This window comes from Anguilla anguilla, chromosome 16 (assembly GCF_013347855.1).
Source record: "Anguilla anguilla isolate fAngAng1 chromosome 16, fAngAng1.pri, whole genome shotgun sequence".
Taxonomy (NCBI): domain Eukaryota; kingdom Metazoa; phylum Chordata; class Actinopteri; order Anguilliformes; family Anguillidae; genus Anguilla; species Anguilla anguilla.
The window spans coordinates 22,325,222-22,352,662 of record NC_049216.1 but is presented as its reverse complement, the minus strand read 5'-3'; the positions used below and the strand labels follow the sequence as shown (position 1 = coordinate 22,352,662).

The 27,441-nt window shown below is 41.8% G+C and overlaps 1 long non-coding RNA gene across 1 annotated transcript; it reads left to right on the top strand.

Annotated features, from left to right (window-relative positions):
* Positions 1 to 342: 342 nt before the first annotated feature.
* LOC118215740 lies at positions 343 to 27,007 on the top strand. Its single transcript, XR_004762881.1, has 6 exons — positions 343 to 478; positions 7,590 to 7,716; positions 8,796 to 8,936; positions 20,831 to 21,816; positions 24,734 to 24,802; positions 26,717 to 27,007. It is a non-coding gene; the product is annotated as an uncharacterized LOC118215740 (long non-coding RNA).
* Positions 27,008 to 27,441: the final 434 nt, after the last annotated feature.

Below are 27,441 nucleotides of genomic sequence, written 5' to 3'. Positions count from 1 at the left end.
GTAGTGTGCATTAACATATTATATGGCCATGGGTTACTTTACCCTACTTTTCAAATGTAATGTATTCACAGGCGTGTACGAACGCACATAACTCGCATACGATTAACAAGAGTCTGCTAAATTTGCAATTCAAAGCTCAACAATAGATTATTACAATCTTTATATAACCACATCTGCATATAAAATATATATAACATATTATAATGTTATGGCAATGTGATATTTTTATCAAATATTTACACTACTGAAATGTAGCCTTTGCACAGGATCAGAGTCCTTTGTTGTAGCAGAGCATGTCCTGGCTGGCTGTGTGCATGCATCCTGCAGAATGTGATATTCCACAGGGAGTCCTGTACAGGGAAGAAGACAGAAGAGAGGTTGTCATAGAACATCAATAACCGAATGTCACAGCGCCATACCGCCTTACGGGGGGGGTGCTTGTGAAATGGAGCTTGGTAGCCAGACTTGACCCTTCACGGTGAGTGCTTGAATGATTGATTGATTGACGGCTAGACGTTGAGGAACAGTCACACGGGCGTGTCCGATAGGGTGGTTAGCTCCCCCCTCACCATGCATGCTGCAGTCACCTGCCCCTGATGAGCCAATCATGATGGATCGGGGGTTGTCACTCGGTCTGTCGGACCCGCCCTGACGGGCCAAGGTTCTGTCACTCCGTGCTTTCATCAGGCTTTGTTGCAGACCCCCTGACAACGACCCCACTGTGACCTCCGCGGGACCTCCATGACCGTGGCCATGGGAGGCTTGGTCTGGGGATGGTGGGCCGTGTCAGGGACTGCGATGCAGTTTTAAACCGAACAAAGGGAAGGACGAAAACGACAGACGCTGGGTTGATAATAATAATGCCTTGCATTTATATAGCGCTTTTCTCCCACATGGAGTGCTTTGCAGTGATTTACAGGGTTGGCACTTTACAGGGTTAGTGTTCTCACTGTGATCCCCAAAGGATTGCCAAGCATTCTGAGCAGCGCAGTACCATAACGGATGGAAGGATGGATTGCATTTATATAGCACTTTTCATCCCAGGATTTTCACGAGGTTTTACAGTGGAGGTGAGGGGTCACCAATGCGTAGCATCCACCTAGGTGATGCATGGCAGCCATCTTGCACAAAAACTGTCACCACACATCAGCTGAGGCAGAAAGGTAAGGGAGTGTGAAATATTAAAGTGAAGCTGTAATCTGTCACCTTAGTGTAGCTGCGTTGAGCCCGCCTTCAGCAGGGGGCAGGAGAGAGCAGGGAAAGGGGGTTGGACTGAAGGCTCTAGAATGCTGAAAGCTCATGTCTCATGTGATACGCTTGCGAAGCACTCTGGATTGAACAACATAACTGAAGCCTACTTTCCATGACACCCAGTTATACAAATATAACACAGATAATATGTCAAATGTATGCTAAGTCACAGCGGATAAGATCACATGCTCATCTAATAAGCACTAATATTGCATTTGCAGCAGTGTGGATATCCATGCTGTTATCAGGCAATGTTGTGGCAGTAAAGATTATTCGGCTTATCTCGATCTGAGGGAATGATTTTGACATAGTAAATACAGACAACTTGACATTCTGCTGATTATCTTGTGAGAGCCATGCATATTCATGCACGTACTGTATCAGCGTGCAGAGGAGACACTTAGAGCAGCGGGTTTGGCGATGAGCCTGCTCTTGGAATGTTGCGGAGCATGGAGGCGTCCATTCCATTAAAATTAGAGCCGTGAGATCACATGCAGGGCAAATCACACTGAGGAGGGTTGAATTTGACCAAGGTGGAATAACCCTTCCAACTGAGCTGTGAGCCCATCAAGAGTTGGCGAAAAACACCTGATTTACCCATTCAGACTGAGAGTTCATGCACGACATGTATCCTTATCCATCAGCGTTCTAAGTATAAGAACACAAGAAAGCAGCATGAAGGGAACATGTATCCAGCATAGTGCCCATAGACAGTGATTAACGAGGACTAGAGGCGGAAAGGGGGTCCACGATGACCCCATCCTTCCTGCCCCCCATACTCTGATTGGTAATCACAATCTCCTCCGCTGGTCTGAAATTGCAAAGCTACTTCGCCCCGTCCAAAATCTTAATTCCCCCCCAGATTCCCCTCCCCCAGTGTGCGATCACAATTCATCCCCAGACCAACTCCCCATTCCCCACTCTGTCCACAATTGCAATATCATGCACCTACACCCCTCATGATTCTATGTGCAATTCCACTTTAGTCAGGACCACTGTTGTCAAAGATTTGTTATTAACAATCTTAAAAGGCAATATGGTGTTTGGCAGTATGCCTCTGTTCCTGAAGCGCTCCTGGCCTTCTACGCAAGCATAAGGCAGGAAGGGCAGCTGCGCCCCCCCCCCCCCCCCCCAGAACATGCAAAACTCCATATAGAAACACTATGGTCCTAATCAAACCGGGGACGTTCTTGCTGTGGGGCAACAGTGCTATCCGCTTCACCACCCTGCCACCCATAGAGGATAGCCTGATAAACACATGGGGAGGGTGATGGAGGGGTTTTAGACTAGCAGTGTGCAGCCAGCATGTGTGTAGGAGAAAGCAGGTTTAGACAGATAGTGTGCAGCAAGCATGCATGCAGGAGGAGGTGCCATGACTAGGGGGAGGCCGTTTACATAGACTGCCCTGTTATGTGAATGGACTGAAATAGGCAAACATCACGAATCAGCTGAGCCATCAGCTGATTCAGCTGGGGCCAGGCTTGATTCTCATGGTCTGCCTGAACGTTTTGCTCAATGACTGTGCCAGGGCTGGTCCAGAACACTCTAAGGGTCACTGCCTCTCCTGCGTCCTGCATGACCTGGAACACTGTCACAAACCTTTCCAAAACAAACAGGCCCATTTCCACATATGACCTCTCTCTGCTGAGGGAGCTCAACTGGAACACTGAAACGCGAGGTGCCAGTGTTATATGGCAAGGAACCTGAGCCTTCTGACTGAATGGCTTCAGTGAATAACCTGCTGAATGAAGTTTTTAAAATATTCTTCTTTAAAAAAAACTTCAAACTTGTATTTATAAAGATGGAGAAGAGGATGGTGATGGTAATGTTGATGATGGTAATGATGATGGTGATTATATCATATTGTTACTCAGGAAGGTGATATTGTCCATGATGATTTTGATGACATTTATAGTTCTGATTATGATGATGATGTTGGTGACTGATTGTGAAGATGCTGGTCACATGTTTGTCATGATGTAGATAACATTAATGCAGGCAGTTATTGTGATGGTGATAGCACTGATAATGATGATCATGTTGGCCATGATGGTTGTGGTGATGATGACATTGGTCTGTATTAATGATGACAAATGCACTATTGTTGATAATGATGTTAGTGATGGTGACAGTGCCAGTGGTATTAGTCATGAACCTGGTGATGGCAACTGATACTGATATTGGTCATGATCAGTGGTGCCCAATCATGTGCCTTAGAGGGCCGAGAGTATGCAGGTTTTTGTTCCAGCCAATCACTTTATCTCCTGATTTCACTAATTAGTTCTTTCCTCTCTGGTTGAAGTTGTGTTAATTAGTGAAATCAGAAGGTGTAGTGGTTGGATGGAATGAACAGCCGCATACTCGTGGCCCTCTATGGCATATGATTGGTACCACTGAACTTCATGCTGGTGATAGTTCTCTAGTACACAAGAACAAGTTTGAGAGTGCAAAGGACATCTCCAACAGTTATATGTTTTACTCCAAAACAACCCAGGGCGTGGTGCTCTGCAGAGATCTGGTTACTCCTCACTGCTCAGGACATCGCGAGAAACAGGATCCCCCCTCTAATCTCCCAGCCCGGGAGAAACCAGACACCCCCCACACAGCCTCCAGCTTCTTCTCTGAGCTCGAGCCTCCCTCAGTTTTTCACCGCAAGCTGCCTAGTCAGGGCTCCGGGCCCTCTTGCGTTGTCAGTCCCGGAGAAGATTCGCCGTCATGTTCTGTTTTTGTTTTTTGCTGTGTGTCTGAAAACAGTCTTCTATCTTCCATCACTCAGAGCGCAACTCTAAATCAGGCCCCTCTGCCTGCCCAGCCAGGCCTCGTCTTCACCCCCCACCCAATGACTCTGCTTACCACCCTGTCAGCTGCCACTCGCATTAATCAGAGAGCGACCTGCTCCCTGTGACCGCCAAAAGACATTAGCCCAGTTTACAAGGTCATATCTTTTTTTTGAAGTTCCTCTTTATCCCCTTGATCTCTAGTCGGGCTGAAGCCCTCTCCAATCGATAGAAGCATGAGGACAACAGTTAAACTTCCTGACCTGAGTCATTAGACTCCCCCCCCCCCCCCCCCCAAGCATTCTCTACATGGACATGCCCCAAGTACATCGGGATGCTGAGGTCCTCCATTTTAGATCAGACCAGGGGATGATAAAAGCTGACCCTTCCCTGCATTTGAAAGCAAATGAAATGGAGAAATATTATTGGCCTGTTCTGTTTTCACATACCTCTACATTGCTTATTTTTTATTTCTTTTATTTAGAGAATTGTCGTCATCCTGAATCAAGCGGTGGTGCAGAAAAAAATATTTTCCGTTTATAAAATAGCCACTGCACCCCCTCCTTGGGTTTGCCCGTAGAGTTCAGCACCTGGTGCCCTGGTTTTAACCTGGTACTTTTGGAGTTACTTGCTGGGGAGCAGTCTTATTCAAAATGGTGGAATCTGTGTTAGAATCCCCAAGAAGAACAGGGGCCCCGTGCAGCAAAAACAGAAGCATTTTTCACTTTAACACAGCAGCCTATGACACAACACAGACCATGCCTTACTACATCTTGCCAACACAACTTGTAAAAAAAAACAGATAACAGCAGTATAACCGGGTCCTCTGCACTTGCACGCCTTTTTTTGAAAGAGAAGAGGCAGATTTGCGGGCAAACGCTTGCGTCAGCCGGTCTGAGTTTGGGTAAATGCGACCTGCTCTTGCAGCAGGCGGGCATGCGACTGTTCTGATTATTGACATGCTGTGCTGGAGCTGGTAGACACACACACAACCACCTCAGGGGGTTATCATATTGGACCCGCTGCAAAAATGTCAATACAGTGACATTTAACACATTCACATTCATTCCCTGACACACACACACACACTAAATCAAGCATGCATAAATGCAAAATATGTGCACAAACATGCACACATGCATAGACACACTCATTGCGGCTCTTTTTGCCTATAATGTAATGTTTTTGCATAAACAAATGCATTTGCAATGTTCATTTATTCCAGTTAGCAAGGTTAGGTATTCAACACACACATAGTCGCTCACAAAATACACATTCATGCATGCACTCACATGTACTCACACACCCACAACCAACTACTCGAAATGCACATATGCACACACAAAAGCGCACACAGACCTACACACAAACATGTTCACACACTTATTTCATTTCTCATTTCACATAAATAGTCATGTTAATTACAGTTAGTCAAGCCATGAACTCTTCTCATAAGAAGATTGATCTCTCAGCCAAAGAAACTCCATAATGTTGATTATAGTGTTTAACACACTCAAAGAGGAGATGACAGGTCTAAGAAATACGATTTGCAAACCAGAATGCAAATAGATATCAACATGAACCAAAAACTGAATTAATCTTCTCAAAATTTAATCATGGCAATGCTGTACCAGTTGCTGAACTAGAATGACAATATTCAAGTAAAGTAGAGGTCTGCAATGGCTATCGTCACCATCAGCCATTCACATGAACAGTATATGAGGTCATATGTTATCTGGTGTAAATTCAGGTCTTCAAAAAAACAAACATTTATGACCATGACATTTATATTTGGGTTAAAGTGTGGAAACAGTCTGTTGCAAGTGTAACTGCAAGTTTAATGCAAGTGAGGCTATAGACTGGGAACCACATGTTGCAGTACATCACTCTGTCAACTGTCAAAGAATATTTGCTTATGACTACTTTAATAAGTGGTAGCAAAATTATTACTAAAGTGCTGCTTTATGAAGCACTTTAGAAGTTGTGCTTGGCAAATTGCATACATTTTGCATAAACTGATTGTTTTTCCAAAGATCTTGGTCTGCAACTTTCTTTTTAGTTTGTGAAGATCTGACAAAAAGCTTATGAATTCAGCTAATGCACTTCATTATGGAGCATTGATGGTTTATGCTTTCTGTAGGCTTATGGAGTTACATTTATAATGTGTGACCTGTGAGCGTACTTCTGTACAAAGTAGTCCATTGATTTGAATGCACTGGCATCAATAATACCTGAAAGGGCTTTTCCCCCTTTATTCTCCTGTGTGAGTCTTTGCCTAATGGAGAAATGCTGCTATTCACAGATAAACGGGATTAGCCATGCTTCTCTCCACAGACTGGTCAATTACACAGCGTGTGTGTTAGCATCCCAGCGGCTCGCGGTCACACTCAGCCGAGCCGTTTCATTACACCGCCTCATCGTCCGCCGCCCAGCGCTCGCTCAGTCATGACAGCCATCTTACCAGGCTGCGCGACGCAGGAGAGGGTTCCATACAGACTCCCTCCTCGCCATGGTGTTCCGTTGGCCCGTTCAGCATGTTCTTCTTCTTTGATCATCAAGGACTCGTATGCTTTTCTCATTGAGATGAAGTCAGTGGGGGTAGGGGGGGGTAAATCTGCTTGAGATATTGAAATTTTTTTCTTATGGGTTTTGATTGTTTTTTAAATTTATTATTCTTTAGCTTTGAAATGAATGTGCTGAAATGTCTTCACAATGCTTATATCCATCTATGGCAGAATAAAGTTCGATAAAGGCCAGCACCATTGCTGCTTTCTTTTTCATTTCTTTAAAAGAATTTTGTACCCAGCATGGGGCTGAACTTTGGAATGGCCCGTTGTCTGCAGCTGCAGCCGTGTTTATGCTGAGAACCCCGCTGCTGAATCAGGAGGATGTAGACATCCACGTTTCTCCTCCAAAACACATGGCCTCGCCACCTGCTTCTTTTCACACCGCAGACTACAGCTAAGCTCGCGCAGAGTGAAGTCACAGGAAGACCATTCATAAGAGGCTTTAGCGGTGTACAGGCGCCCGGTCGACCAGCGGGAGTTTCTGGATAACGATGAACACAGAACCCCGACCGACTGAACTCTCCCATACCCTGGGCGAGATAATCATTGTTGCTTTCTTGACTGTAATTACAGACTTGCAGTTAGCTTTGACACCTGACACAATACTCCCTCTGGGGTTCTCCCATCTTTCCACATGTGATTTCAAAGTGCAGTTGACAGACTGCAGACTGGTCATTGACTCTGTCCTTTCATTCTTAATGCCATCAGGCAAACAAACTTGTTTGCAAATGGTCCAAGGTTCACGTCTCTCTGTCACTGTGAGTGTAAAGCTTTCCTGAGCTGCCATGGTTACCGATGTTTAAATTTAATTTACAAAAGGAGATCTGCTTGTTTATTCTTTTGTTTTTTCTGCTGAACTTTCTGATCTGAAATAGACAAAATACAGCTCTTTAAAAAGATGTTTAATGTTAAAATTCAATTAGTATATGTGCATTATTTATTTATTTTTAGCTATTTTTCTTCTGAACCTTCTGCCATATGTCCCATTCACCAGAAGCACTGCAGCTGAAGGATAGACAGTACTCCTGCGGACTTTCCTATAAGCCACTGGCCCTAGCGTACAGGAGAGAGCTGTCCAGACCGTACTAAGTGGAGGAGCGGCATACACTACATGGCCAAAAGTATGTGAACACCTGACATCCAACATCTCATCCAAAATGATGGGCATTAATATGGAGTTGGTCAACCCTTTGTCGCTATAACAACCTCCACTCTTCTGGGAAGGCTTTATACTAAATTTTGGATTGTTGCTGCAGGGATTTGCTCCCATTCAGCCAAAAGAGCATTGCTAAGGTCGGGCACTGATTGGGTGATTAGGCATGGCTCGTAGGTGGCTTGAGTGATTGTGGTTTGACATTGTAGGCAATTCATTTATGGTAATGCCTCAGAACTCTGGTAGGATGAGGCCAAATGTGTCCTCCATGCCATAAACGGTGATGGGGGTTATTGGGACTAACAAATGCTCCTCATGGGTTTTTTTTTATCCTCCTTTTCACTTTTTTTATGTCATCTTGTTGAATCCTTTTGCAGGCCAGAATCAATTGCATTTCTTGTTATCAGACAATGAAAATACTTAAGTTAATTGCAGAATATTTTTGACCGTGCCCCATAGCATTCTACTCAAAATGGCATTTCACCTTTGACAGGCTGCAAATAGTGAGTGATTATTGTGTATTATACGCCCATTTTCATGACCTATTTGAATGCCGCTGGACATGTTGTTGTCACGTCCTTGAGTTATTGGGTCAGTGTGAATAGCTCGTGCAAAGCGAGTGACTTTGATTGAAAAGCACCTTCCTGTGGAGGAGATAAAAATGTTCATTCACTCATTTTGGATGAGTGTTCTATTTGCAATGGGTCTGTGTGCACGATTCCATTTTTCTGAATCTGCAATGCAAACGCCGCTTTCAAAATAAACAATAACGCGTGGAATATCATGGCTGCTTCGCTGAATGCAGGCTGTTTATTATCATGCAAATTAAATAACTCCAGAAACGCAATGGCGTTGAGAGATTAGAACAATTATCATTATAGCGAGAGGGATAAAATGAGATTGGCAGAAGAATGATTTGGGCGGTTAAAAAATAGAAAAAAAAAGTCGACCGGTAGAGCCAGTCTCCATCAGGCATGTGTTTGAACTCCTCACAATCTGATTGCAAATGAGGTGAGATGCTCTCTCTCTCTCCTCTCTGCCTGCCAGACATCTCTGCGGCAGTCGTTTCCACGGCAATCCACCAGAGCTTCGGTGCCAGGCTCAAAGTTAAGCAACAGTGCCACCCGCTGGGCTCCAAGCGTACTGCGACTGCCAGCCGCATCCACGTCCCTCTAATCAATCTCTGTGGTGAGTCATCGCTCCCTCTCCCCTCCATGCCTGGGCTTTATTATACAACAGCATTTCCCTCTGGAAGAAATTCCTTTCCTCATGGGAATGGAAATGCCGTGAATTCAGCGAGCGTGCAGATTCGCTTATTTATTGCTTGTCTGTGGTCTATCGGCTTAATATTGGTGGTCTGTTACAGGGTGTAATTTATTGGTTCCGCACTCAGGAGGGGGAATCTTATCCAGGGTGACTGCCAGGGCTAACATCTTACATTCTATCCAGTCACAGAGCTGGGTACTTACTAAGGACACATAGGTTAAGCACCATGCTCAAGGCAGAGCTCCACCCAAGACACAAACTTGCAACCCTCTGATTACTGGGCCAAGCTGTAAATAAACAGTCTGAACATGAAGTCTAAGTCATGTGGTTTGAGGGATTGGGAAACAGACAGTTATTCTGTTGTTTTCAAAACCCTTCAGTATAGGAAGGGGAAGAGAAAAATGGAAAGAAAAAATAAAGAAAGAGAAAAGAAGAAGAGAGAGGTGGGAAACGGAGAGAGCCTGTATGAGGGAGAGACCGAGTGAGTGTGGAAAGGGAGGAAAAAGTCAGAGAAGGATCATTTTTTGCAGTCTACAGAATCCGTCAAGATTTTTTGAATAAACAGTCTGAACATGCACCCTGACTCATGGCCAACGAGAGAACACTATTTGCACTCTTCAAAATTGTTCAGCATTTTTCAGCCAAGATGAATCGCCCACATACTTGCCTTTGTGTTCACATATTCGGCAGTAAATGCAAAATGTACTGCTTATGAAAGAGGCAGTCTCACAACTCAGGTATGACTTCTTAATTGCCTGTCTATTCCCTGGGGGGAACCTAACATACAACACTGAATGTGTTGAATTGTCAAGGTACATTAACAAGGTACATTACAATTTGCAATAAGCAATTAACTATTGCTGCTTTTCCCTATGTAAAGCTAATAAGAGTCCTGCCACATGGCTTAAACAGAACCCAGCAGTGGGCAGAAACCTGGCAAATGACATTGAACACAGCTAAATGCAAATTTCTGTAAGTGGGGAAATAAGACAGTAGAGTAGTATATTATGGTAGGAACAAAATTAGAATATGTTCAATTTGAAAAATAGTTGGTGGCTGTTGTTTATCAAACTGCTTTAGCGAGGGGGGGAGGCCACCATGCTGCCACATAAAGAAAAAATTATTGAACATAAATCAAAGGAAATAATGTCAGACTGCATTTAGAACACTGCATGCAGCTCCAGGTACCACACAAAACAAATGTAGAAGCTCTTGAAAAGTACAAAGAAGGGCAAATAAATTGCTTCCTGGTAAGAAATTTAAAAATTATGAGGAAAGAGTTAAGCCACTTCAGCTTTGCCAAAAAGAAAGCATTTGATGGAGGTCTTTAAATCCATAAAAGGGATTAATCAAGTGAACTACACATTATTTGTCATATTGAGTTCTGATGGTTGAATACAGGCTTAAAGACAAATTCCATATAGGTATCAGGAAGTATTGTCGAGAGAGAGAGTTGTCTATGCATGTAACAGTTTAGCAGACCATAGAATAGCAGAGGTGGAGACCCGCCACCACTCCCCCACCCCCCCTCACCCCCCATTCTAATGCTGATGTATTAAACAGAATTACCACTGGTAATTGAACACAATGTTAGCCTTAAGATCTTTTTTGAATGACCTTTAAATTAGCATTCCAAATAAACATTTTATCCTGACTTAGGTTTTGCTTATCTTATCTTTGTGTAATCTTGTTTCCAATGCCTAAACTGGCTACTGATCAAAATGAAACCATTGAGACTAATTAAAACAAAAATATTTTTTGGTAAATAATTATTTGGCTTTTCCAAGGGGACATTTAGTTTCATGTTTTCTTCTGTAAAATGTGCTACTGTTATCTATTATCTTACAAGTTCACTTTTCACATATTGGAAATATCACAAACACAGTGTTAATATAGATAAAAATGGTTTACATCCAACACTGTAGGTGTTTCAGTACTGTCTAGTGTAACCATTCTGCTGAGTGTGTGCTTGTTATTGCGCAATGCAAAGAGGTGTTAACATTTGCAGAATTAAACTTGCTCTCTGTGGTTGCTATGCACAGTGCCATATATTTTTGATACCGAGAAGAATTTTAATTAGTAATAAACATCACCTTCTGGCAAGGACAAGCATGCTGCCTTTATGCATCTAATGCACATGATTAATCCATCATATTCTCTGATATAACATTCCTGTCGCTCTATTCCTCAGGAGGTTGGGTTTGAGGTCTGTGCTGGAACAGTGCCTTTATCTCAAAGCTTTTTCCCTGACATTCAGAGAGGATCGACAAGTTCCATCAGCTGTACTCCTCTCTTGGTTCTAAATACATATTTTGAAAATGACTGTTTTTGGGCATCAAGAGTCTGCCACAAGCTTATTGTGTTACAGAATGCACATTAGCAGGCCTTCCTGCTCTGCAAGGGTCCACTTATAGAATCTAACGTGATGTTAAGGTGATGGTTAATCCTTAAGGTGATGGTTATTCACTGATTTCTAAGTGTTATTTGAATAAAGAGCTATTTAAATTAACATGATAACCTTAAAGAGCAGGAAGAAAACATTGTGCATTGTGAGAAAAATTTTAAATACATGTACTGTAGATGAAGTGATTCCTTAAGACTAATGTGACCTTCTCTTTCCACCGTGTGAGTGGTTGCGAACCCGCTTGGATGTGCACTTGGTCAGAGTCATCTTTGAATTGTAAAGAAAAGGCCTTAATTACTGTACGTTCTAACATTGGCTTCCTACACCTTGAGCTGAAACTCAACGAGAAAGACTGCTCTGTAAATAAACACAACTACACCTATAAATAACCTCTTAATAAACAAAAGGAATAACTAAGAGTTCTTATGCTGTTAGAGTAAGAAAAGTACAGTGAGCAAGTGTGAAATTGAGCAGAACCCCAAAATTTGGCAGGGCATGTTTTAGCAGTGGCTTGTGGATCTGAACCAGTTTTAGGGTTCTGATGTGCAGAGTAGAGTCTGGCGATTGAGTCATTCAAGTCAGTGTTTGGCAGCACAGGATCGTTCCCGCCATTACTGGGCTTAATGGGGCCGCAAATTCACATTACCAAAACGTTTTCCTTCTGTCTTGCGTCTCATTGTCTAAGTCCCAATAAAATTCATATTCTTGCTGAGCTATTTTATGTTTAGGAAGGCAAGCAGCATTAGCTGTGTGTGTGTGTGTGTGTGTGTGTCGTAAAGCTCTTGGGGCTCTTGTTTGTACCATAGCTCTAATCCTTTTCCTTATGTTACGGAATAGTGTAAAACGTTCCACTTTCTCAAGCAGCTGGTCGCCATGGGAATATGCAAAAACTCTTCCGCCTTGGACTCAAAGAAACCTGAGCTTTTGAATTTTCTGGACCTGTGCTTCCTGTGGGTGACCTGACAGCCATTTCCTACAAAAGCCTAACCATAATGGGCGCTGTCTGATGATTTCACAGTACCTGGGCCAGTCCACTGCGCTACAAAATAGCCACTTCTCTGAGCCTCTGTTGGGGGGGGGGGGGGGGGGGGTGGTTGAGGGTGTGTGATATTCCTGGTGAGAGAGGATACAGTTTTATATATGTTTTTAGATGTTCATGTGTCCTTTTTAGTTGAGTTTAAGAGGTGGAATGTTAAAATATGCTGAGGGAGAGAGAGGAAGAGAAACTTGCAGAAGCCCTTACACTGAAAAATATGACTGAAACAACAAAAGCAAGACATGATAGAAAAAAAAGGAAACGCTGAACATCATTAGTATTTAAAAAGGGTTGTTTTTCTTAACCTCAGCCATATAATCACCGGCATCCTTTCCAGCCGACACCTCCAGACGCCCATCCATTTAGAAACATTTATCTTACAAACAGAGAATGAAAGATGTATCCTGGCTGCAGTCATTAGTTTAAAATGCACCATGGCACCCACTCACCATTCAACCTTCCGGCTTCACCTTACAGGACCTCAGGACTGGTGGGCTTTGATTAGCCAAATATTAAAGTTAATTAGCGCGCAGCCTCGTTTCCTCTCCTTGGAGCACAGCACTCCAAAGATGAGAGAGCTCATGGGTAAGTACAGTCCTCGCTGACACCACCCACTGTTCTATTAAACCAAACGCAGGTTTCTGCAGAGCAGGCAGGTAACGGCGGTGGTGTGATTTCCGCTGCGCTACAAAATAGCTATTTCTCTGATACATCCCTTCCCTTGTTGTTACCCAGTTTGTAGAAGGCAGTTCTGTTGAGAGAGCCCACCGCCAGAGACATAGAGAAAAATATTGGGACTCATTCACAAAACTTTTTCTAAAATTCTTATTTTGTTCTTAATAAAAGTTCTCATGAAAAAAATCAATGCGGGACTCGTGAAAAAATTCTGTGTGTGTATCCCAGGTGTATCAGAGGATGAATGCCAGTCGTTCATAAACTGAATGCGTGTGCCTGTTCATGTGATTTGCGTAATGAAACACCCTAGCATCCCATAAAAGGCACACGCCTCCAGGCTCAGCCATTCATCGCTCTCCGCAAACATATCTGCGCCTCATACTGTATGTGAAAAGACACGGTCTAACCCCAAGGACAGCCAAGTAATGCAAAAGTAACAAATGCAATGAAAAGTGTGTGAGGGGAAAAGACATTAATGTAAACTGGAATAAAAATAAAAATAAAAGTTTTTGGGAAAAACAAAACTTAACTAAAACTACCAAACCTGCTCTTAAAACAAAAGCTAAAGCTAAACTGATATTGAAATCCAAAACTAGTGAAACATTAGAGCTTTTTCAGATAGGTTAGTTAATGTAGTTAAAATCAATAGTATATTTAATGTTAATATATTATTATATTAATATAATAATTGTATTGACCAACACTTGTTAACTTGAGGTCTGAAACTACTTAAAATTACTTTTCATTAATAATAAAGCATTCTAAATAGATGTGTATGCCTTTACACGTGTGTACAGACACACACAGATCTTAGCAAACCCAGCTGAAAATTCAAGCTAAGACCAGTTAGGATTCTGAACCGGTTTAAGATAGTTTAAGCTGAGTTTTTGACACTTCTAGCTGGTCAGTGGCTGGTCAAACCTGGTGTCTAACTGGACAAAGCTGGTCAAAGCTGGTAGAGTAAGCTGGTGGTCAACTGGTGGACTAGTTGACTATATAGACTGGTCAGCTGGTGAATCGCTGGTTGACCAGCTAAAAGTGTCAAAATCACAGCTTAAACCAGCTTGACTAGGTTAGGCAGGCAAGAACAAATCCATCCAGATAAGAAAAGAATGTTCATGGAAACATTCATAAGTACAGTTAACAATCAAATTTGATTATATGCATGTTTTGTGACTGAGGCCCATTAAATCTAAAAAGCACAAAAATAAGTGAACAGAAAAAAATTAAAACATAAAAGTCAAGTTAAACAAGTGGTGCACATAGAAATGGGCACTTCACCACTTCTTGCATAATTCACCTTTGGGGCATACAAGATTTTTGTTTCAGCAGTTCTCAAAGGTTTCATCAAGTGTTCATAAATTAAAAGTACAGAAATGTTTTCTGACTCATCCATTAAGAGTAAAGAAAAGTAAAAGAACTTTTTAAATCAATTTTGAGACTGACCGGTAACTGAAATAGCCTACTGGAAAACTGCACTCTCGTTTTACCACAGGTAAGAATTCTTAGTCACATTACGCACAAGTTAGAGCTGTTCTGTTCTTTTTTAGGTTTGGAGCCTGTGACAAAAATGATCTAATTATAAATGTTCTAAAAATGGAAACAGACCAATTTTGTTACTTTTCATTATGAAGCTGACATTAAAAATCATTATCCAAAAGAACTCCAAGATTCTTTGCTCCTGTTATGTGATATCAGAGGTTCTGAGCCCTTTGATCATTTTTCTCTTTTTTCCACTGTTGGTCCAATAATTAATGAATGCTTCTGTCTTGTCCTGATTTCACTGAACAACATTTTGAGAGAGAGGGAGAGTGAGAGAGAGATGGCCCAGTTCATCTGTGTTCTACTGCTACTTCATTTTTCTAATTGCGTTTATATTCTTTGGCAACATAAGTGTGTGCTTGTTGTGCTAATAAGGCACATTTGACCTGAACAGCAATTGAGAGGAAGAGGGAGGTAGAGACAAAGAGAGAGGAGAGGGTTACTGTGTAGAGAGACAGGAAGTGATATAATTCCTTGGAAACACTATACAACTCCTGTCTTGCCAGTGAAGCCTGTTTGGGTCCTTGAAACCATGAGTTTATTTCAGTGTGAGAGAGGGCGTAGGGGAGAAGGTTGGCATGACCCAACGGCTTCCAATTGTATTATTACAGTAATTATTTTCTGTTACAGAAAGAATGAGTCAGAAAATACAAAGATCAAAGGCCCATCTCATACTTTTTACTTGGCAGTGCTCTGCTCAGCAGTGACCCATGCGACTCAGTGCTGAATGTGTTGCCATTTTGTGTAATGTGTTCACAGCCATGTTTATTTTGACACTGCAATAGGATGATGCTTAAGAGGGCCCAGGGGTTAATCTTCACATTGTTTAGTACAATCACCAGTGCTTGAAGCTTGCCTATTTTTATTAACCATGCTTGTTAGCCCAATTGCTCAGAGTAGAGTTGCAATGTTTTTTTCCCCCCCAGAAAGGTCAAATTTTTTACTTAGGGAGAAAAAAATAGCAAAACCCCCCAGAGAGTGTTTCTTGCCTGTTTTTAATAGGAAAGTGTTCCTGCTGTGCGGTGTTGGTGGTGGGGGTGAATACAATGTCCCGTGGGGTGCTTTCCCCTCCCACCACCGCCAGCCTCCACAGCAACGCGCACACTCACACACACGCACATGCACACGCACACACACACACACACACACACGACCACCACCACCACCCGATCAGAAACTGAAGTGAAGGCTCTGGCCCCATGGATATTTGATGAGTCCTTCTCTAAGCACTGCCAAATATTTTTACTTAAGGGAGCAGGGGGATTCTAGCGAGGCTCGGGAGGAATGTGTTTTCTGGTCAGCACGAGCACAAACAGCATGGGGCGACAAGAATACAGACAGCCGGAAAGAGGTAAGGGCTGCTTGGGGAACCCTCTCATTCTCGTCAACACTCCTGGAGAAATTACAATCCCTCTCTCCTTCCCCACCCCCCAACATCCACCCCTAACATCTCTCAAGCCCAACCATCTGATACCTGGGTGCTCTGGGATGGATTAGGATAGTAATTATCAGTCGATTCTCTTTAGAGGGATTGAAAACAACGGCAGCCGTGCCCATTCCTCTCTCCCTCTCCTTATTAGGAGCAGGCCAATGGTTCATTCCCCTGTAACCTTGAAGAACACAAAGCGCATTATCTGAAAGTGCATTATATGAAAGTGCCTTATATAAGCAAGTTATTGTGCAGCGAGGTTCTGTACGGACAGACCTGGGACGAGCATGTTGTACAACTCAGGAGGCAGGGGAAAAATGGGGACATTCATTCTTCCATTATAAGGAAAAGCATCTTCAATCAGTCGAGCACCTACTGTGCGCAGAATAGACAAACAGGCTGCCTCGACTTCAGTGGCAGGAGCGTGTGTCTGTAATATCTTATGCAACTAGAGTGCATCCCCAGGATTTTTTTTTGTCTATTTCCGAAATGATTGTTCCTTGTCTGTTTTGCTGAGTGTGTACACTGGCTTGTGCACTTTCAGCCTGTCTCGTCTGTCCATTCCTGGAAATATATTCTCCTACTTAGAATAGTGAGGTCTTGCATTCCCAGAAGAAATTATCATCAGAATGTTAAACCTTTTCATGCTTTATTGCCTATTCAAATATTTTTACTACTTCCGTAAGTTGTGTGCTGTGGTACTTCTTGCTGTTATTATCTTTATTTTGCTTTAATGTGCAATTACATATGCAGCTCTAAACATAAAATAAAATGTTTATTTGGATAAAGCTTTCATCAAGGTGGCTTACCTGGTTAGAAGGGCACTGGTTAAGATAAGGTTGTGGACCACGAGCTGGCAGCAGTAGGGGGTGATTAATGGATTTTAGGACTTGACAGGAGAACAGAGGACAACCTGCTAGAGTTGGTGTGCAGTCTTGAAGATGTGCTGATATAACAAGTAGTTTGTCTGCCTTAAAGAGACATGAGTTTGAGATGACTTTTTAGTATCTGGAAGACATCTCTGCAGGATATGTGATGATTCATGCAGTACAGAAAGAGCGGAAGTGTGTCAACTGTAGACTCCGAGAAGGGGAAAAACCTTGAACAGAAGTAGCTGATCCATGTGATTATTTGTAATGGGAGAAGGGGATATAAATATATATGTGTGTGTGCATGCGTAAAAGTAGTTAACCCTAACCCCTTTCTGTTTGTCACACCCAATGATTTCAGATCCTTTAAGAAAATTTAATATTAGACAAAGGGAAACTGAGGGAAACTAAACCCAAAACACATTTAAAATCAACCAAATTTAATTGATAATCAGATTAAGCTGATTGAACACAGTCAGGCATGATTGGTGCCAGCCCTGCTAAATCTTAATCTCACTCATATTAAGTCTTACCATCAGAGAGATGTAGTCACCACAAAGTTTCTACAAGCACACCATGCCACGATCAAAGGAAATTACAGAAGAGATGAGAAACAGCTGTCAAAATATATCAGTCTAGAAAGGGTTACAAAGCCACTTCTAGGGCTCTGGGACTCCAAATGGAGAACACTTGGAACAGTGGTGAATATTCCCAGGAGTATCCGTCCTGCCAAAATTTCTCCATGTGCGCAGTGACAACTCATCCAGGAAGTCACAAAAGATCCCAGAAGAACATTCCAAGAACTGCAGACCTCTCTTGCCTCAGCTAAGGCCAGTGTTCATGATTCCACAACATGACTCCACAAGAGAGAAAGAGTCTGGGCATAAATGGGATTCACAGGAGAACAGCAAGGCAGAAACCACTGTTAACCATGAGAAACATCAATGCTCATCTCACATTTACAAAAAAGCATCTGGATGATTGCCAAGCCTTTTGTGATAATGTTCTACGAACAGATGAGTCAAAAGTGCAACATTTTGGATGACACAAGTCCCATTATGTCTGGCATAAAGCAAGTATAGAATAAGAATATCACACCAACATGCAAATATGGTGATGGAAGTGTGACAGTGTGGGGATGATTTGATGCCTCGAGACCTGGACAACTTGCTATGATTGAAGGAACCTTGAATTGTGCTCTGTACCAGAAAATTCTTAAGGAGAATGTCCAGTCATTCGTTCATGAGCTGAAGCTGATACATAATTGGGTTATGCTGCAAGAAAATAATCCAAAACACTAAAATAAGTCCACATCTGAATGGCTGAAAAGAAACTAAATTAAAGTTTTGGAGTGGCCTAGTAAAGTCTGCACTTGAACCCAGTAGAGATGTTGTGGCAGGACCTGAAATGAGCAGTTCATACTCAAAACCTACAGAACCAGTGTCTGATTTAAAGCAGTTCTGCAAAGAAGAGTGGGCTGAAATTCTTCCACAGCGATGTGAAAGAGTGATATCAAATTATAGGTTGCAGTTATTCCTGATAACGGTGGTGCAACCAGTTAAGTTTATGGGGGCAATTATTTTTTACATGGGTGATATAGTAGAGTATAGTGTTATTAAAGAAATGAAATATTTTTTTTAAAATGTGTTATACTCAGGTTCCCTCTAATATGTCTAATATTACATTTTGTCTAAAGATCTGAAACCGTTGTGTGCCAAAAATGCAGCTGTAACAGCTTCTATTCTTCTGTAAAGGCTTTCCAGTGGTTTTGGAACATGGCTGTGGGGATTCAATTCCATTCAGCCACAAGAGCATTAGTGAGGTTGGGCAATGATGTTGGGCGTGAGGCCTGGCTTGCAGTCGGCATTCCAATTCATCCCAAAGGTGTTTGATGGGGTCAGGGTTCAGTCCAGGCCTGTCAAGTTCTTCCCCAGCGAACTCAGCAAACCATTTCTTTATGGACCTTGCTTTGTGCACAGGGGCATTGTCATGCTGAAACAGGAAAGGGCCTTTCGCAAACTGCTGCCACACTGACTTGTTGGAAGTGAGGCATCCTACGATAGTGCCACATTTAGCTGTTCAGTACAACCCGTTCTTCTGCCAATGTTTGGCAATGGAGATTGTATGGCTGTACACTTGATTTTATGCACCTGTTAGCAATGTGTGTGGCTAAAATAGCTGAAACTACTGGGGTGTCCACATATTTTTGGAAATGAAGTGATATATATATATATATATATATATATATATATATACACATACATGAAAAAGAGAAAAAGCCTTGTACACAACATGTTATCACAAGGTGCTGGTTCGGCAAGATACAAATCAAATATAAAAAGGCCCTGGTATTACTTGAACCACTGCCAAAATGTACTAAAAAATGTTTGAAATTGATGTCCACACTCAGAAAAGCTCAAAAGTTTAGTATGACTAATTCCTTTTATTATTGTAGAGAGCAATTGATGGTGCGGACCGTAATTTTTATTTTTTATTTCAGATAATGTAGTTTTTTTGTGTATATGCAGTGCAAAAAATTATATGTTACATGTGCCTGTACAGTATATATTTACATTTTTGTGTCCGCATAGCATTGAACAAATGAAAATACATGCCTGGCTGAATGCATAAGTGAGATACGTACGTTTGGAAAAAGGTTTTATAATTTCGAATACAACACTTTCACTTCAGGGGGATAAATTGTCCTGAAATTGCATGTTTTGAAAGCTTTGACAATAAAAGCTGGTGGGGAAAAAAGTCAGTTCAGGAAATGGGTGCACTTCTACTGTGAGGCTGGGCACAGATTTTCTGATCTTTACACTGTCAGCATGATGGGTTAGGGTTAGGCATGCTCAAACAATTATGGTTGATGTGCAAATGATGCACAATTTCATTCCATAAGAAACTGGATTGCCATAAAATGAAATTATGCAGGAGGGAATTGTCAGCCAACAAGTAATGATAATGTTAGTTATCTTGGTCAGTTCGTATTAATTGAGCAAAACAGACAGAAATGGGTTGAGAACTTGTAGCAGATTAATGTTTCAGGTCTTGGAATGATAGCTTGCTTCTCTGTTTCAAGCTCACAAGCCAACTTCAAGTCCACACAAGGTTTGTTTGTATGCTCATAGTATGCATGTGTGCTATATTTGTGTGTGTGTGTGTGTGTGTTTGTACAGCATGTATTTGTATCTTTAAAGTAATAAAATATGTATGCATTTCTCCATATTAAAATGTGCTGTTTTTATGTATGTATGCTTGTGTGCGTGCAGGTGTGTGTGGTTACATGTCCATATGTATGCCTGTTTGTTTGCTGTCTCTGGATGTAGATTTGCATTTATGTTCACATGTTAAGTATGTATGCATTTCTCTGTATGTAGACTTATGCACAAAAGTGTGGTACAGTATGCATGTAGGCATGAATGTGCTGTTTGTACAATACCAGTGTCACTCAGTAGTAGCTGAGTGTTTTGCCTGCCTGGTTGCAGAGGAGTGCTAATTGTGTACCACTCAGACACACACAGTGTTGCGGTGATGTCTGCTGGAGACACCAACGCGGAGGGACATGGAGGAGACTACAAGAGCGACAGAGTGACACCACATCCAGGGACTCACTGAAGGAGCTCACAAACTCCTACCCCATTGCCATGACTCCCCCCCCCCCCCCCCCCAAGGGAAAGGCGCAGACCTCTCTTTGAGGCGCATCCTGCCCCGGCCTTTTTTTCCCAGGCACTCGTGAAACGCCGCGCTCTCTTCCCAGCCCTCCCCAGACTGTGAGAAAAGAAGAAAAATAACGGAAGAAGCAGCGAATATTCAAAGTCTGTTTATCTTTTATGTGCTGTTTATTTTTCTGTTTCGCAGACTGTTCCGCTGTAGCTTCCTGGGCGTCGCGTACACACTAGACCTTTCCTGGCGGGCTGACAAGGCCAGTCCTGTTCACCGAGGGGAAGCTCAGCAGTAAGAGCGGAGGTTCGGGTGGATGATGAACACTCAAAGCTGGCGTACATTTCCAGTGCTGGTTTTAAATACATTTGCTTATTTTATTTTTCCTGCTTCTGTCTCTGCCCATAATGTCCTTTGTTAAAATACGAGTGGTATCTGCCAAAAAATAATGATGATACAAAAAATTATGCTCTGCTGTTTTCAAAGAATGGTGGAGGACAGATTAGATGCGTTTTCTAAGTACCACCAGGGGGCAATAATAGTCAGGAATACATATCTTTACCATGATTAGATGTGCACATTTTTTCCTTCGTCTTTTCCAGCCAGAGAGGATCCTGGGTAGTGACCACTTTACAGTGTGTGACCTTATATGACTGTGTGTGGCTGGGTCTGCCTGGAGTTCTTTGTCCCAGTTTGCCTGAAACAGTTTGCCTGATTGTAATTATAATTGTGATGGTTCTGTTCTTTTCAGTGAAAAGACCAATGTGCAAATGGCTATGTTTTTTGAACAGTCTTTCTTGGGTCCCTCAGACTCAAGTGACTACCTCACTTCACTGAATAGAGGTGAAAAAAGTCAGGGGGAGGAGTGCACATTAGATTGTGATGCTCACTGAAAAAAAATGTCTCCTGAAAGTATCTGTAGCACAAGGATCTCACGTTGAAATCCTGGAGGTTTTTTTGGTGTTTTCCTAAGCTTCTGTGCTTAAGTCAGAGATTCAAAGTATATAGTGCCTTCCCTCCCAACATCTTTACTTTAACTCAGCTACTGCCATCATATAGTGTATAGCGTCGACCTGGTTTGCTTCCCATTGCTCTTTGCTATGCAGTAATTCCCATGTCCATGTTCCAGCAGGGGTAGTGCCGATCCAGGAAATAGCTGACAGTCTGATTTGAACAAATCCAAGGTTGGTTTTGTGGGTTGGCAGGGTTTCAAATTATAAAATAAACTTGGTGTTCCGCTAAACGGAGACCAGTCTGCTATGCCTTTTTAAGTCTTTGTCCACAACATTGTGTCTTCTTTTCCTGATTTACAAATATAACCTTCAAAAAGTTAGCCCTTTGTATCATTTAGAAGCTCAAGAATAAAATCTTTAATGCTCCTGCTTCAACCATGAGTCATTTCATTTGACTTATAAAAGTTGTTGCTATGTTACAAGTTAATGCCTTGCAAACATAGCCGACAAATGACATAGCTGGCAAAAATAGCCGACAAACGACAAGGACCAGGGATAGAAAAGAATCTACTGTGACCGTGAATGACTAAGCTTAATGCAAAAGGCCAATCAGGCAACATCATATGGAGAATTCTTAGTAACCATTTAAACACGCAAGCAAAACAATGGTATTGCCTGATCATTTGTGTTGACTAACAAACTGCAACCCACGATTGCGGGCTTTATAAATCTTGATTAACCCTTTAACCCTCTTTTTTAAGCTAGGGGTTGTGACCTAAATTGGGTCATGGAAGTGTATGAGGTGGGTCTTGGAATGAGTCTGTAGTCCACTAGGCTATGCTAGTATATTTGATGGGTCCCTGAAAGGTACAAAATTTGTTATTTGAATTCCGATGCTAAAAAGTGTTTAATTTTTATGCTTTAAGATGTACGGTCACAAATATATGATTAGAATTTTCTTAACTGAACATTCTAAAGCTGATGTAACAGTCACTACAGGTAAGGTAATTTAAAGCAATGGAGTTCTAGAAAACTGACAAACATTTTTAAAAATCTACTCTTCAAAAGGTTAAAGATTTCCCAACAGTCAGTCTGTGGACAAGGTAGCACGACTCGGCTTGAGTAGCTTGCTGTTGTGCAAGTGCGCAGAGCCATATGTGATACGTATATTAAACAGGAAAGGGCTGAAAGGATGGTGTGTTTCTGGTCAGTCTCATGCCACTGTACCATGCCCAACCCAGTCACATTTATTCCACATAAGTCATCCAAACTCACTTCTGTAACACAAATTACAACCTGGGTAATACACAGTAGCCATTTTACATCAGAGCTCTCCACTTACCAGTGGTATCGCAGGGTTTTACACCAACATTTTTTCTAATGTGTGCCCAAGGAGAACACTAATGCATCCCAATTAGTAGATATGCTCCTAAATGTGATTTCCAAGATATGCTCCAAAAATGGGAGCACTGTAGAACCCTGTATTGCCTCTTCATGAACCCAGCTTGGCTTTATACAGTACTTTCCCATAAATTCAGAGTCTGTAAGGTAGGTTCAACCCAGCATCACATTGTAATCTTATAAGATAGTTTTCCCATTTTTCATCAATGTTTTCGCAGTACAAAATGCAGCCTAACCGTTTTGTCAGGTTATCCATACAAAACTCATCCAGCTCTTGGCACTGCAGTCTTCACATTTCTGTCAAACTAAAGAGCCATGTATTCCCTGGTGGTCAGATGCGTTGCTAAGCACTCTGAATTGCACACAGTAAAGTGGGAGAGTCTGACAGACTGTTGAACCGTATCATTGAGGTGAAATATCAACCGCTCTCTGTGAAATATGACTGGACAAAATAGACCAATAGGCCACAATTGAATAGACAGATAAGAATGGCTCAAATCCTTATCTATCATTTTCCTCTTTTTAAAAACTTTTACTGCCCCCCTTGGTCATCAGAGCTTCTGCTAATAGTTTTAACTGTAAACCAAGGGGGATTCAGCTGCAAGTATGATAAGACATTCCAGACGTGAGAAATTTCTGATCTTTGTCAGGCTCTCACTGACCTGCGAGAAGCTGTCTCAGTATTTCATCAGGTATAAGCTCTGAAACTCTCAAGATGTCTCTAGTGGATCTGAATGCCTGCAGTCAATATCTGACTTAATCCACATGTGAAATTGACCCTGTGGTGGCCAGGGCGGTTTCACAAACACCAAGCAGGTCCCCCAGTGCATGCATGCATTAATGCACTAATGCAAATGATGCTAATAGCTGGTGCATCTCTCCACTTTTTCTTTCCCTGTTCCTTTAAAAAATATATGGGTTTGTTCTGGGCTCACTGGCAATCAAGTGTACTAATACTAGAAGCAATGAATATGTTGCATCTTTAGCAATCAGCATCAATTTCCAATTAATGCTTGCTAATTAACACCTGTTCATGCGGAGTGCACTTGCCTATTTAATAATCTAATATTTAATGAATGAAAGATGACATGCAATCTTTTCATGAAATTAAAGGAAAAATAAATCAAAAGTGTATGTTTACAGGAACTATTCAGCCAGGAGGGGGCCTGCTCTTTGTCTGCGTCTTTTAGGAGCTTTCTGTTGCTAAGACCTGTATTTATTTTGTGTATCCAGCTTAAACTCGCCTCACCCTTGGTGAGATGAAGCCAATCATGCTCAGCCGTCGTGGACCCTCAGTCAAAGTCAGTCAATAAAAAAGCCCAAGAAAGCGCCTGTTTCTTAGTGCCCGTGCCTCGGTTAAGCTGCTCCTGTGAGACTGCAATGTCTGGGGAGCTGTCGGAATAGCAGGTGGTGATCCCGAATGCAGCAAGCCACCAATTAATGAAGCAAGCAGTGAAAGAAACTAAACACGCCCGAAATGTCCCGAGGTGTCTATTTTAATTCCACCCAGCATCTCGCTGACCAAAGAGGGGGAAAAACAACAGCAGCTAAATCCGTAAATCCCTTTTGAACAGTGTATGTTTTACACAGCTTGAAAGGTATCAGATGGGAAATGGCTGTTTTTGTGAAATGTTTATCTAGATGCTGTTCTTTTCACTAAGCTTGTTATTCCTAATGGAGAGCTGTTTTGAAGACTGATGCTGGTGGGTTTTTCTGCAAATTCCATTCATTTTTTTTTCCTGTGCAGGTGAATTCAATACATAAGCGTCTGATGACAACACACTGGAGACCCAGCTGACAAAACTCAGTGCTGTAGGTAAGACGAACACACCCATGCATAAAATGAGAATTATGACCCAATTTCATTTTATTCAGAGAAGTAGTGACTCCTGAAACAATGCAGGAAAGTACATTAACTCCAAATTCTAGGGTCTGAAATCAATGTCAAAGTTTTGGGACATTTCGATTCCATTAACCCTTCCTTGCAAAGCAGCAAATGAAATGCACTTGACAGCATGATGGTAAGGTTACAGAGAACCCCAAGTAAGTTGATTGACAGCCAGATCCAAAAAGTAATGGCTCATGTTTACGTGGAGACAGTGCTATCTGTGCTCAGTATAATTCTATGGTTCAATCATGTCTGCAGTGATTTGGGTCAGAAACCTTGACCATCAGTCCTTTCAACAAGCACATTTTACTTTCATATTCCATTTTTTTGGCCCCTCAGCGAAGAAACTTTATCCAACTAGTTACTTGAAAATACAGGCACAAACAATGGCTGACGCAGATATGTGGGATGGAAATCATATTCCGAACAAATAGCTTTTTGAGCCATTCCAGATTTTACTGGGGGCATGTGAGCAGAGGTCGTTGCAATGGCTCGAACTGTGTTTGCTTGGGTATGCAATTTTTAATTTAAAACTTAAGCATTTAGTGGATACATTTAGCCAAAGAGACTTATGAAAGGTGCATTTAACATGGTTATAAAGCCACCCCTTGATTAGTAAGGCTTCAATTAAATCAGCAATTAATTATAGACCTGCCAAAGTAAGGGAGAAAGCAGTTTTGTTAAATCAGCCATTTATTAAATTTTAGTCTAAAAAAGTGCGTACATTTATCTTAGCATGCTATGAATTAGTCCCGTGGTCACTCACTTAGCATGCTATGCATTAGTCCCATGGTCATTGTCACTTAGCTTGTTATGAATTAGTCCCGTGGTCATTGTCACTTAGCATGCTATGAATTAGTCCCGTGGTCATTGTCACTTAGCATGCTATGAATTAGTCCCGTGGTCACTCAGCATGCTATGCATTAGTCCCGTGGTCACTGTCTCTTAGCATGCAATGCATTAGTCAAAATGCAAAGTCCAAAATGGGGGAGAGTACAAGTCCACTTACTAGAATTGCATCATGAGTGGCTGTTTAGGAGTAGGAAAGTCACTGGAATAAAAGGCACACTGAGACAGAATTTCCTGTTTTCCTGTCCATCTGGCTGTCTGGCTATCTAGGGGACTCTGGTTCCCTGAGCCAATTCTACTCTCTGGCGCTCACTTTGTGTCATCACAGCCCTCTTCTGACAGTTTTGTCTCATTACCTGGGCTAAGAAATGCATGTAGCCCCCCACCTCTTACTCACCAACCCCCACAGATTTGGGTTCTAATGCATGATGCATGGCACTTCATACATTCACAGAATGCATGTGGCTTGGATAAGCAGTCTGGTTGTTGATAACCTGTACCCTGTGATAATCATTTCTCAAGGTACATGTGTATATTTATGTACATCTGACTTATTTTAAAACGTTGTGCAGTAGGAATTCTGAGAATGAAATCTCTGACCTATACTCTGAGAAGAAAGTACCACGAAAATATTTATGTTCATTGTTTAATACGATAAAAAAGTAAAATGTTGATGAAAAACTGCAATCACAAATTATTCAAATGATTCCAAAATTGATGTTTATTATGTCTTTATAGCTGATGCTTCAATCATTAGATGCAACTGATTATAACCTTAATAATATACATAAACACTTGTATCCTGCATTTACCACATGTGCATACACATTATTCCCCACACATAAATATGCATACACTCATACAAACACGATGTATATGCACACACACACATGCACATGCGCAAACACATGGATAGCAAAAAATAAAATCAACACCTTTTTTCCATATTTGGAGAATGTAGACATTTGTGACAAATTGCAACTTCTTTTTCAGAGGAAGATGAAGATGAAAATAGATATGGCAAGGCCGATTTATTTGACAGTTTTCCAGAGAAAGAGAACTGAGAAGAGGAAGCAATGGCATCTCTGTTCCGCCATCATTCTGATGGCTTCTGACTGCATCTCCGTGCACAGCCTGAAATGTGCTGTGCAGACTGGGTCCAAATTCTTTACTTTCCTGAAATGAGTTTGACACCTCCAACAGAGTTTCTAAGGCACTTCACCCAATCTGTACGCATGTAAATGTGCTTCATCAAACCTGTGCTCCTGTAAACACACCACTCAAAACCTGTACACATGTAAACACACCACTCAAAACCTGTACACATGTAAACACACCACTCAAAACCTGTACACATGTAAACACACCACTCAAAACCTGTACACATGTAAACACATCGCTAAAAAGCTGTACACATGTAAACACATCACTAAAAACCTGTACACATGTAAACACATCGCTAAAAACCTGTACACATGTAAACACATCGCTCAAAACCTGTACACATGTAAACACATCGCTCAAAACCTGTACACATGTAAACACATCACTAAAAACCTGTACACATGTAAACACATCGCTAAAAACCTGTACACATGTAAACATACCTCTCCAAACTTGCATGTGTGAACACACCTCTCCAAATCTGCACATGTGTAAACACCTCTCCAAACCAGCACATGTGTAAACACACCTCTCTAAACCTGCACATGTGTAAA